At 36.0% G+C, this 14,180-nt stretch overlaps 1 protein-coding gene across 9 annotated transcripts in view; it reads left to right on the top strand.

Moving 5' to 3' along the window:
* Positions 1-14,180, top strand: part of ptbp3 (polypyrimidine tract binding protein 3) — a 77,008-nt gene that overhangs the window by 880 nt on the left and 61,948 nt on the right. The window lies entirely within an intron of this gene.

Raw genomic sequence — 14,180 nt, 5'->3', positions numbered from 1 at the left:
TGCTTTTATCCACCGACGCTCTCGAGTGGTTTTTATGTGAGGATTGTATAGGAATAACGCGTTGTTCATCTTTATATCGCGATATTGTGTTTAACCACTTTTACACAACCAGCGCGTCGACAAACAGCTTCCATTGTACAGTCGCGCGTTTCCAGCATTGACAGCTTTAGCCTTTTATTTATGGTTTAATTTGCTTGTTCTATATGTGTGGTGTTGTATATTATCATTGTTTACACTCGGGTGCGTGGGCAAAACTGTGGGCGGGGGATTGAGTGCTGCTCAGATTATATTTTACGTACTTATTGTTGCTTTGCTTGTCCTCTCTATTGACTCATTTTCCCGAATCGGTTCTTTTGAAAAGTCAGTTTTGAAAACCTATTCAGCGATTCTGCTCGTCACGCGGACATATTTCACGCTAGACACATACAGTGTTGCAGTTTTATTATTGAAGTACGTTAATTCGATACATTCGTATAATGTGCATTACAATAAGCAAAACTGTAAATTTGATTAGATCTCTCTGGTGTTGTTTTTGCATGTTTTAGTTACTCAAACCAAAATTGGCATTGCCATAAACATATTTTCAGTACGTTTTATTTGTAATATTTCTGTAACATCAGAACAACAGTTAAATTCTCAATCACCGATTCTCGAATAGATGAATAGAAAGATTTGGGTTGTTTGTATCTTTGTAATTCGCCCCTGGCTATACCTATATACCAATATTCACTATTCCCTACATTACTTCACTAATATAGTGCACTAAATAAGTGAGCAAAATTCACACACTAAGTGCGACGTAAGTGCTGTTAACACCATCTTCTGAATTAGGTGCATTATGGGATTGAATGAGTGCGTAAGTTACTCCTTAATGTTTACCATGGTTTCAGACACCAGTACGAATGGCTGTCCCCTTAAATAGTGCATTACACTGCCTGGCCCAAAAAAAGTCGCTGTTTGGATTTTATTAATAGGCAAATACTTAAGAATCTACGAATGGATCATCATTACAGTGATTATTATGTTTCTAGCATGTTATATGTTTGGCAACAATTCTTTTAACCCTTAAAGATGGAGTGTGTAGCTTTTCATTTCTTAAACAAGCATGGCACATCATGGCCATATTCCAGGATTACAATGAATGGTTGTGAGAAAGCATGAATAATCATTTTCACGCACGAATTGGCACCTCTGAGACAGACCTTAATTTCATTGAAAGTCTTTGGGATGTGCTGCATTAGACTTTACAGAGTGCTCACCTCTTGCATTGTCAATACAAGATCTTGACCAAAAAATGATGCACCTCTCGATGGAAATAAATGTTGTGATGTAGGGGGCAATTTCGTACTACATTCGCCATGTTGTCATTGTCATTTGACCAACAGTGTCAGTTGCAATCCAGTTTAATGAACCAGTTTATTTGTTCAGGAATTATTTATAAAATAGGATTTAATCAAAAGAGTTATTCCACATTGCACAAGTTGGTTATGGTTTCGTTTGGTGCCTCAATGTCTAGGCTCATGAATACATGTCATATTGTCCACAAAGAACAGTGGCAGTTTCCCATTATAGCATATTACACCTTTTTAGTGTTTGTTATTGCTCACACATTGGTTGTGATCCTATCACTTAATTTTGTAGTACAGTAGGCCTATACTTAGTGATGCACTTAGTAATGAATATAAAGCACAGTTGCAGCTTTGCAGAAGCGAAAGCATTAGATAATTGTGCATTTTCACACTCCCAGGGGATTTCCACCATCAAACAACTCCCACATCTCCCCAGTGTGGGGATTACAATCTGCTTCTGAAAGACCGAACACCCATTTTTCACTTTGCCTCTGTGTCTCTCATTGGCTTTTAATAAATGTGGAAGCTTGAGTTGTCCACCTGGATGGAGGCGGAACTGAGGGGTTCAGTTTGTGTCACTTTAATTATAACAGAGGCGTCTGGTAACACTGAGTCCTGATACTGTGTTGCAATGGAACAGAGCACAGCTAGACAAACCTAACTTCTTTGAGGGCTTGTTTTTGTTAAAAAAAAAAAAAATGAATATAGCCTACAAATATTGTTTCTAAACAGAACAGGGCAGAGCCTAAACCAGGATTAGGTCTTAGTTCATTTAGGATATTTAAGTAACTTTTATAAACATACACTAGAAAAAAAACATTACTGGTGTGCATCTCAAGACATAAAATGGCACTGATATATATATTTTGAGATATGTCAGTACAAGTTGCTTTTTAGTTAAAATTGCTCAAACATGAATTTTAGTCTAGGACTAGTTTAAGCCTTGGCTGTGAAACTGGGGGAATATGAAAAAAATACTTGTTTGACATGCAGTTAGATGGGTATATGCAACTCTAAAGTCTACTATAGTCATGAACATTTTCACACTTTAAAACAGAAGTAGGAGGGGAAAAGGAAGGTAGTTGCTAAAATTCTACTTTCGACACTGATTGCAGCACAAAACTTAAGCCTAAGTGCTATAGCAGACAGTGTTTGAAGAAAGTTCATTTTAAAAGTAATGCATTACAATTTTGTGTTACTCCCTAAAAAGTAACTAATTGTGTTAGTTACGTTTTATGGAAAGTAATGTGATGCATCACTTTGTCTCATCTGGACTGTTCTTTTTTAATAACAAACAAAAGAAAGTCCTATTTTTGTCAATTTAAAGGCCCTTTCTCAACAAAAGTGAAATGAATAAGCCTCAGGCTGAAGGAAATGCAAATTCACACCTGTACAATAGAGGGCGCAGCTCAAACAAACCTTGCAGAAGAACGTGGAGAAGAAAGTTCAAAACTCTTATTTCAGCAATGAAAACAAAAAATGAAACGCAAATGTGATGTTTATCTAAAGTCATCGAAGGTCAGCAGCAAAGAAATTTGTTAATAAAGTGAGATTAAATACGTGAAGTATATTTGTGTAATTTAACATACTTAATTATTGCAGGTTTGTGTAATATTCTGAGTTTGCATTTTACTGTTTTTATTTATTTTGAGGAGTATCGAGTCTGGTTTTGTGCAAGTGAGATGAGTAAATGCCTGCTCACATTTAGTCTAGAACCATATGAATAAGCATCATGTTTACACAGCGCACACAACACTTTACTCACGATTTCTATGAACATGGGGACAGAAGAGCTGTCAGTTAATAAATGGGGGGAAAAGTAACTCGGATATTTTGTTGTAAATTTAAAAGTAATGCATTACTTTATTAGTTACTTGAAAAACTTAATAACTTAATCTGATTACTTGACTCTTGTTACTTGTAATGCATTACCCCCCAACACTGATAGCAGAGCTTCAGTGGAGGCCTGTGTTTGTGTATCTTGGCCAAATAAGGGTGTTTTTACACCTGTCTAATTTGGAGCACTTGTTTCGGAACCTAACACACTTTCTCCCTTAGTTTGGTTCATTATAGTTTTATTTGAACACAGCAATCACGCTTGAAGCCGCACCAAAAAAATAAAAAATGGTGACCGCCTGACCGAGGTGGTCTCGGCCAGTTTGAAAACTCTGGAGTGGTTTGCTTGTGGTGAGAAAGCAATCTGACCCAAAGAACCAGACTGTATCACAATGTATGATGGGTAATTATGTATGTTGTGTGAAAAGCGGTGATGTTTGTTTTGCTAATGCCTCTGAAAAACTCAGCTGGAGCAAAGAAAAAAGTGCCCCTTTTCATTTTAAAAAGGTGCCTACTTGCTCTTCTCTGATATAGGTACAAGAAATGGGTACAAAGCCTTGATTTCTGCTCAGAATAATAAAGTAATATAACGGCAGCTACAAAGAAAGCCACAATAAACCTGCGGACCTGTTGTCTATCCATCCTGATGGATTACCGCTATGAGCAATGAGAGAACAGTTAACTCGCACGTGACTTTTTTTTTAACAAATTTTGGTCCTTTTAGGAATGTTGCCTTATGAAAGTGAACCGAACCAAGAAGACAACATTGTAACAATTTTAATCCCTGTTTTGGAACAAATCAAATGATCTGCAGGTCTGAAAACACCTAAGACTTTATAATAAATTTTATAAATCAGAAATAAATTCGCATTTTTCTGTCTGACCTGCATCCACATTTAAAAAAAAAAACAAATGTGACCTTTAAGCTTACCCTCTAACCTAATAATCGACCTTGTTGAAGTAATGTCCGAAGTGTACTTGAGAAATGTTGTCCTTTGGGCTGTAAACTGACCCGACCGGTTGTCAGCAGAACCAATGCCCTTAGTTCATAAAGGTGTGCTTATTGTGCTCAAAACAAACCAATATTTGTGGGTTTTGAGCATGGAAATGTGATTTGGCATTTATTATAAATAATTAAATTAAAATTTTATTCTGCTTATAATAAACCTGAATCTCAGGATGTTCGTCACAATCACCTAAAATCAAGAAAAGAAATATAAAATTATATTTTGCATAAATAAAATGAAGCCAATTTGTTAGGACCATTATCACATTAATGTCATGACAATTTTTTCCTGAACAAAAAGATTAATTCTCAAAATAATACAATAACAAAAATCTTTTTTTTTTCTTTTTTTTTTAAAGGAAAGTTTAAAATCAAAATGAAATTATGTGATGTATAGACTCTATGGATACTTTACAATTAAAATAATTATTTTTTTATTCACATTAACAGTGATTTTTGGTTCAAGCTTTTTCTTTATTTTTTCTTTTGATTTTAGTATGAAAAATACATTTCTTTACAATCCAAATAATGCACTATTTTTTTTTCACTTGCAAAAAAAAAAAAAAAAGAACATTCCAGACTTCTGTCCCACATAAATTAGAAATGATCGCTCCTGCAGTTCATTATAATGCATTGTAACCCAATCACAATTGCTCCAAAATGGAAACCATGTGATGGGCACTTTGCTACTTCATGTGGGTGATTCATCTAAGACATTTCACTTTTAGACTAATGTTGTCTTCAGGAGGAAATGTTTCATCCTGTCAGTATCCTCCTGATAAGCCTGAGCTGCAATAATTAGGCAAAGTGTAGGGAGCAGGAATAACTAGCAGCATGACAGCTGAGATGTCCCACAAACCCATGTGAGATGTTGGGGAAGTTCCCCTGCTAGATTGTGGTGAGTTACATCATGAGCTTTATGCCCGTACTTCCTGCAGAGTGAGGGCTGGAAAAACTACCTTTTAGCAGAATACGCTTCATACTATCTATTGCTATAAGGGCTTTCACATTAATCTCAAGGCCTTGTTTCATTGAAACCTTTGATACTTTGAGGTGAGCCTCTTTTTTAATTCTGGACCTAGCTGACAGGCCTTCTGATTGGGAAATAGCAATAAATATAAAATATATAGCTGCAAGCAGCAGTTATCAGGGTCCAACCATCAAAGGCCTATGTAGTTGATACAATGATACAATTATTTTTCTATATGTTATACATTTTCTAATATAATATGGGACTTTAAAGTGTGTTTTTTTATGGATATCAGACAAACATCTAGGATGAATTCGAAAAAGTAGGTTTTTCAAAAAAAAAAAAAAACTCAAAATGGCAAAAAAAATTCTGGAAATAGATATGGATTTGATCAACTGATTTAGGTTTCAGGGGAAAGACAAATTTTTATTGTAACCATTTTTAACAAAAACGTTTTGTAATGCCACCTCTAGACACCTTCATACTAAATTTCTTAACGTCTATTCAGATTTGACATTATTAGCTGATGAAAGCTAATATAAGCTGTTTAACCAAGTGATATTTGAAGAAAATGTTAGCATTTGGCCAAAAATGTTAGCATTTGCACATTCCCATTTGATTGATCATATAACTATGGAGTTGCAAACGTTTTACAGTTATAGTGCCACTGTTGGGCAGAATTTGACCCAACTTGGTACGTATCCTCAGGCTGTCCGGTTGTCTATGTATGCCAAATTTCGTTAAGTTTGAACTCTGCATTCGGCAGATAGGTAATTTTTTTTACAATTTGCAATGCCAGACCAATTAATTTGCTTATATCTTCTAAAAGCATTGACATATCAATATTCTTTTGTTAACTTTTTGGCCGTATCTGCAAAAACTTTGCCTTATATTATATTGCCACATAATCAGATAGATGTGTGTGTGTTTGCGGCTGAGTAGTGGGTGGGATTTCTGACCATCCCACCAAGTTGGGTTACCCTACAACCTTCGATCTTCGGTTCTTGGACCCCTAATGAATTGCAAAACGCTCTCAGATCCACTTTACTAAACAAAAGTTAAGTTAATTGGGTCTAGTGTAGTTTTGATGTCACTGGGAAAATACTAGGTTGATTGCGAGGGCGTTTTTACGCAGTTGCTAAGAAGTTCTGTGTGGTTGCTAGGATTTTTCTTACTAATCCAAGTCAAAAGTGTCCTTCACCTCTATGATATTCTGGTCAGTAGCTATGAATAGGATTCCTCATTCAGTGCAGGTTGATTTATTATTATTATTTTTTTCTGTGCCTGTTTTATTGTCTGCCAGGCAAAAATCATAAGTCAGAACACTTAGAAATAGCACACCTCTTCCCAACAAGCTGGATGATTTGAGGTATCATTCTTCACCAATGTTGGATGAGTTAAATGGGGGAGTTTAATACATTGACACACGAGAGCAGGCTATTCAAAACAGCATCTACACCTGCGAGTCATATAGCATGGTAGGAAATGAGTGCTTATCAGGGATCAGCTTCTCCTTGTCCATGTAATCAAACTGTTTTGGACATGGGAGTCACGCACTGATCTCAGTGCTTTTATTGCAAGCTGATTTATTAAATGTAAAGAATTTGCTGTTATATGTAGGTCTATCCGAATAGAAGGTTAAAGAGGTGGAATGTACAGCGAGATCCAAGACGAGAATGGAGAGTGATCTTTTCTCCACAGAAGTCTTATTTTATTAAGGCCTAGAGCACAACAGAGAAAAATATTGTCATGTGATGGCTGGCCTCACAGGGCTTTGAGACCTTATGAAGATTTATCTGAAAGCAGCTGATCTATTTTTATTGTCGGCATGTGAAAATGGCGATGTGATAGCACATTTATTTTAAGTGTGATGTGAAATGCACATCATAAAGCTGACCTGTGTTTTTGAATCGTCTTTTAAGTGGTACTTGCTAAACCTTGTTTCACACCACACGTCAACGCATATGGATTTCGCTACCTGTATTAAGTGGTTAGAGTATTCACAATGCCTGGGTTAGCAGAGTGGTGAAAACAAACCATTAATTGCATAATAACCTCACAACACCCTAGCATGAGGGCACGTTTTGAGAATCAAATTTAGTCTTTGAAGTCAAAAGCATTACACACATTTTTTTATGGGGGGGTATGTTAGATCTATAGGTTTATTAAAAAAAAAAAGCAATTCTTATAAAGGCTACTATTACTCATATGCCTCTTCTGTGATGAGCATGTTTGTAATTTCGGAATCAAAAATTAATTTCTTTGGGTGGGGTTACTGGGGTACATGAAGTCCAAAATGTCAGGGTGATACAACTGTCCTGATATAATAATTGGGGGTGCTACGATCAGGATTTTGTAGCCGATACCAACTATATTTTCTTGTCATCATAATGGGCTGATACCGATCCCAATCCCAGTCATAAAACTTGAAACCAACATAAATAATAAAGATTTTTCCTTTTCTTTACCTTGGACACTTATTTATCATTGACCAAATTGTAATGTAGCCGGAGACATTATGCGTGTTTTTTTGTTTTTGCTTTGAATGTCAGTCACGTTTGCCATTTTCTTTGTACAATTACCCATCATTCACTGTCTTGCATTGACACATAACCAACCTTCACACAGTTTGACCGTAATTGTTAGTTTAGGCTTTATAAAATCTCTTGTAAATGTTGAATGCTGTTATTTATAACTGCCTACTAGAGTATATAGTAAATGTTTACATTTTCATAAATTTAAAATAGAAAAGATGTTCTGCACCTACAACCTGTTCAGATTCAAATGCTGTGCCATTCTATCTCAGCTGTACAGAATTTCAAATATACCCACGTTTTCTATATTTCAGTAGGAAAGCGACATGTTTCGCCCACTCACATGTCTGCCATATGGACACTAGCCTCATTTCCACACACACTACACCCCTTCTTTCCTTTATAAAAGACACTGTTTAATCTGAGAGAGAGTGTATGACATATATTAGCTGTTATCATCAATCGTTTCCAGCAGTACTTTCTAATGTTCAGCTAATTGTCAGCACTTGATCACATCCTTTTGAGCTTGTCCATGTTTGTGTTTCTAAAAGTCAGTAGAATGTCTTTTATGTTTAGCTAAGGGAACTGTTTAATAAGAGCTTCTGTAATCCTGGCAAAAAGCTTGGGAATGATTTTCATGAGGTGTATTTCCTCTAAAATAAGAGTTTTGTACATGCCATAAACACCATATGTTTTCAAGGCTTCATAATACTGTACTTAGTAGTGTTTGCTATATGGCAAGCATCACTATTACTGTTGGTTTTTGTGATGGCAAGTTTGCACTGCATACACAAACGTCACTGAAATTGTCTCAGATCTGGTTAATAATGGTGTTGTTGATCTGGCCAGTTTGATAAGCATCACAGGAGACTGTGTACTGTACTTCCGTATTTTCATATAGTGCATTTCCTGCTGTACACTGCAGAATATGAAGAGCGAATTCGCAATGTGAGTCATTCTCTGCACTCTCTTGAAATTTGTATTGTCATGTTATTTGCTGATCTCAAATGTCATATCATTGTCAACATGACATCAAAATCATTTTTATTCTTGATACATTGGTTATTCCACTTTATGCCAAAGAAACCATTTAACCTTAATAATCTTAATCTTAATAATCACTTTTTAATAAATCCAAAACGACGTCATCAAGGCCACTTATAGAGGCCACTTTTAACCATCCAATCAAGTGCTGCACTAAATCTGATTTTATTCTCTTTTAATATCCTGTTTTGCTTGGAAGTACTTCACATTGGGGAAGTAAATTGGTTTTGAACATTGTAACACATTTGCATCAGCTGAGCATGACCTATTGACCTATTACTATTCAGTTGATGTGCAGTGGAAAATGCTACTTAATTTTTCAGTTTGTTCATTCCAAAGGCTGTCTTTGGTCTCACATAGATGATTGCACTCACACATTACAATGATTGATGGAGAAAAAAAATAATGTGGAGACAAGCAACAATGGTTTTTGTCAGAGAGTTCCTTATTTTGTTACCATGGACAATGGCAGCATGCAAAACCAGCTCCTGTACTTCAGTATGTTGACAAATCAGTAAACAGACACTTCTGAATATGTTTGTTTTAATAAAGCAGTAGTCAAAATTGTCATCATTTATTCACCTGAACCAGTACTATGTTCTTTTTTCCGTGGAATGTAAAATAATATATTTTAAAGGATGCTCTTGAGTCATTCTATAATTTAGGGTACATTTCATCAGCAAAAAAGTGTAAAAACAATATGCTTTCTCAATAAAACAACTATTGGTTTTAGTTTATATACTTTATCAGTGCCACCATTTCGATATTACAAAAAAGAGGTGTTTTCCTTGGTGAGGATGTCAACTATGTTACAGAGTACTACACTTTAAAGGGTTAGTTCACCCAAAAAGGAAAATTCTGTCATTTATTACTTACCCTCATGCCATTCTACACCCGCAAGACCTTCGTTCATCTTCGGAACGCAAATTAAGATATTTTAGTTGAAATCTGATGGCTCCGTGAGCCCTCCATAGGGAGCAATGACACTTCCTCTCTCAAGATCCATAAAAGTACTAAAAACATATTTACTTTATATTGACTTCTAAGAATTGTATTTTCTTGCAAATATTTGTGTAAAATTCTTAGCACGATCTCTATGGACAAGAAAAATTTTTATCATAAATCTGCTTTAAAGATAATTTTGATAGTTTTATGAATGCCATGCAAAACCCCAATCCATGTGGATGTCAACTGTACCCTGAAATAAAAACAAAAGCAGCATATCTAGATATTTAAAATGTCAAAAGTCAGTCAAAACATAGTTGACGATGACAGTAACATAGTTACTAATATACATTTAATATACTCCTTGACAATAGGTCATTGGAGATAAAATATAGAAAAAAATTAGGAGGATATTTACCATAAAATATTCATTATGTTAAACTCAAGTCCCATTCACTTCAAAATGCAGACGTTGCAAAAACTAATTTAAGGGACATAAAGGCAATATTAGGCATTCTTTTAATGGATAAAATATGATATTTCTGAAGAAATGTTGGGTGATATATAATTAACATCAATGGACATGTACCCTAAATGTACCCTAAATTATAGAATGATGCTCTTTTCCATTCAGCAAAACCTTAGGATTTTTAAACTCCAAAAAAGTGGTCCATATGACTCTTTCGCTATATTGCACTATATTTCACTATATGTCTTTGGAAGCCATATGATAGCTCTTATAGACAAAAGACAAAAATGAAAAGTGTCAGATATTTGTCTGTTATCAGTTTTATCCAAGTCTTCTGAAAAGACATGATCACTTTATGTAGGCTAGTAAGAAGAACAGAGTTAATTTAAGCTTTTATTCACATATATAACATTGATCAACACACATTCAACGAGCACATTAAGTATGGTAAATGGAAACTCAACCATATGATTGATGTGCCAGAACAAACCTCATTGGTTCTTGCAGAAACTAAAATGTGTTGGTGTGAACCTGGTTACAAAGTTCGTTTTCGAAGTGTCGAACAAGCACGTTTCAGCTTACGGCCTCAGAGAAGCTGAAATAGAGTCATGGACTACTTTCATGGTATTTTTATGGTGCTACATGTTTTATCATTTTTAAAGCTTCTGGTCGCTACATGCTTTGCTTGTATGGAAAAGAGCCGCACAAACTTTCCTCAAAACATCTTCGTTTGTGTTGCACGGGGTTTGGAAAGACATAAGTGTAAGTAAATGTGAACTGTCCCTTTAACTTTCACTTTGAGAGAGTTCCCATTTTGTCATTGCCGGTGGACAGTCACATCGGGCTCGTCCTACAGCTTCTGCTCAGTTGAGGTGTTCAATCGTATGAGTCTTTGTATTGGAATGACTTGCTTTCCATCCATCCAGAGGATTACGGCAAGAGATGTTGTTGACGTCCAGCTTCCTGCCATTCATCATTTTCCTGTTATACGTACACCCTCACAGAGCCCCCCTCCTGCTGGGTGGTGCGGTATCCCAATGAGAGTCCTGCCCATTTAAGTGCATTCGCCTTGTTGTTTAGGAAAACTAAACAACAATCATGTCACTGTGTATTCGGCATTTGCAGAATAAGGTGAAAGGTGAAACACTTTACATTATCCAAACAGCTGATGATTGTGGACGAGTGTGTTGCCTTTATGAGGGTTAGCAATGCTGTTTAATATATTATGAGCTGAATAAATAGCGTTGAAAACTGTCGGCTCGGTTTTCATTCAGTGTTAATGTCGGAACATTTATGAAAGTACTGCATTTTCACCTAGTCTTTGAGGTTTAAGGCATTAACACCTCTCTATAGTCCAAATTACATAGCTTTCCCTTTTGAAGCACAGAGAGAGAGACTAGCTTCTGTTTCCACCTGTGCTGCGCTACGAGATGAATGACGTTTTCCCGCTGGTGGTGAAAAACATAATCATCGCCTGCCTTTGTCATATTGGCTATAGGCCTCATTTATGAAACGCGAGCTAAACAATTTTTTGCTGAACATTGGTTGTGCTCCGGCTCTGCGTGACTGCGAATGAATATGTTTCTTTCACATAACTAAAAAAAAGAGAGATTATCCTACTGCTCATAAAACATTCACTACTAAGCTTAAGAGATATAACCAGTTTAGATGGAAAGGATCTGAAGCTGACTAGCTGAAGACGTTACTGTAGCTTTACCCATTAATGGACATGATACTTCCTTGAAAATAAATTCCAGCACAGCGTTACAACAACCATAACAAAATGACCCTTCACAGTAGATAATGTTTTACAATGAACTCTGTTAGAGAGCTACATATTGCAATTCATCTGTTGCAATCTGCTATACTTCACTCACCTGTTGAGTAATAAAAACACCATCTCTGCGTCACTTTTACCAAATTTAAAATCTCTGTTTTCGCCATCTCTGAAAGCCAAGCCAATGTTGATTCTTGTTTTATTACGAGCTCTTGTCACATTCTCTTTTCGCCAGCAGACTTTCCTCTGTCCGCATTTTTTTAAAACGCGTGGTTCCCTTGAGGTTGGAGATTTAGCAGCTCCATGTCAACCATTCTCGCTCATTGTGACAGCTAACTTATGCCACTCCCACACCATACAACAGCATAGAAGCCAGAGCAATCTTTCTCTATTTTCTATTTTCTCAAGTGTTGTTCATAGGCCAATCAAATAATGGGTTTGGATGTGTGCATGAAACACATGCTGATGTGGTCAAAATGCGTCATCTGAGAAACATCACTGTTTCCAAAACTATTTAGGCCAAAACCAAAAATTTGTTTATTTTCACTAATTGTACAAATTTTTCACTAATTGTACATTTCCATTTTGTGCAAAACATCCCAACTTTTGCCAGTCTGATCAAAGAATACGTCAATGAAGAGATTTTAAAAAATTGTGGTTGGTTTTATCGCTGGTTTAATTTGTCACTGGAAATGAAAGGTCAGATTGAGTGCATTGCATTGTGGGATACAGTATTCCATGCATTGTGCTTTGTTGTGTACTGCACATTTTAGCAAATGTAATAAGTATTCCGTGCATATGGAAAACTTACTAATTCTACACATTATACACACATAATATGTGTAGCATGATTGTTTTGTAGTATGCTATTCCATATATAGTAAAAGTCTTTACTAACTGGAGGGATTCTTGGGAATGCATCAGGAGTGAAGTATGTGGCAAAACACAGCCCAGAGTAAATTACAGGGACTAGATTTAGAGGGGTTGGCCACGCCAGACACACCCCCGTCTCCCCCAGTGCAAATCCCTACAAGTCTGCCAAACTCAGGCAGAACAGATGCCATTTGGTTAACCAGAGCATCATGTCTGAAGCCTCAAACAGGTTCGCCCAATTCACTGATGTAGGTTTTCCAAGCAAAAAACATAAAATGTCCCATGTGTTCTATTATTATGCCAATATCCCATTATTCATGAGCATGTAGTGTGAAAAAAGAAAGCATGCATTGTCAAAACATGACTCAGCCTATTGAAAAAATCCAATGGCAGAGGATAGTGCTCTCATTTTTTCCAAATGCTGAGCTCCTTTGAATGATTGTGGGAAAATCCCAAATGCTTAGTTTTTCTCCATTTTTGGCATCACTCAAGAGCTACTGCCCCCTTTTTCTTTTTTTCTTTTTTGCCAAGAGTACATGCCATTAATGAGAGATGCTGTCACTGGAAGTCTTTCAAATATCCTTCCAAAAAAACTTTGCTGACACCATAGAATTTTCTCTGACAAAACAGCAAAGCAATTGACACAGCTACATTATTAGGTGTCTTCTTGAGTGAGGGGACCTGTAAGACGGCAATTTTTTTTCTTCATAATCTAAACACAAAACAAAAAATGATTCCAACAAACCAGCACCATATGTAGGTTAATGAGGTAGTTATATTTTTTAATAAATCTATTTATTCAAAAACACATCACAAATGCAATGCCGTAAAAGCTTGCCATAATCGTTTGATATTCTTGGACACTGCTTATTAATATTTGAAAAAATTAAATTTGTCTGCCAAATCCAAGTCGTGGTGTGCACAACATGCAGAAACAATACAGCAAAAAACATAAAATGGCATAGAAACACTGTGGCATCATCAAAGTTGTGTATGGGTTAACTTAACACTATCACTTTCTTCAGAAAATGTAAAAATCTAGTTACTTCTCCCAACTACCAAAAGACCTCTCCCCCTCCGTCACCTATTTTCTCGTGACCGTTTCATTTTTTGTTGAGTTAATTCTGTGAAGAATGCCACAATCATATGACTAGAAAATCCTGTTATTTCTTTTACACTTCATACTCCATCAAAGTTCCCACATATAGTTTTTTTAATACTATAAAATCGATTTCCCTCCTCAGAGTCCATCTGTATTTGTATATTTTGTAGTACCTGCTAAGTCAGATCTTGAAGGTATTATGAGAAATTTCTCACTGCTACTTCATCATTGATCCTGTTGAGTAAATGTGCTTGCGTTTTTTGTTATCTCAGCAG

Source organism: Chanodichthys erythropterus, chromosome 10 (assembly GCF_024489055.1).
Source record: "Chanodichthys erythropterus isolate Z2021 chromosome 10, ASM2448905v1, whole genome shotgun sequence".
Taxonomy (NCBI): domain Eukaryota; kingdom Metazoa; phylum Chordata; class Actinopteri; order Cypriniformes; family Xenocyprididae; genus Chanodichthys; species Chanodichthys erythropterus.
The sequence above is the reverse complement of the archived record's forward strand: the minus strand, read 5'-3'. Positions and strand labels throughout refer to the sequence as shown.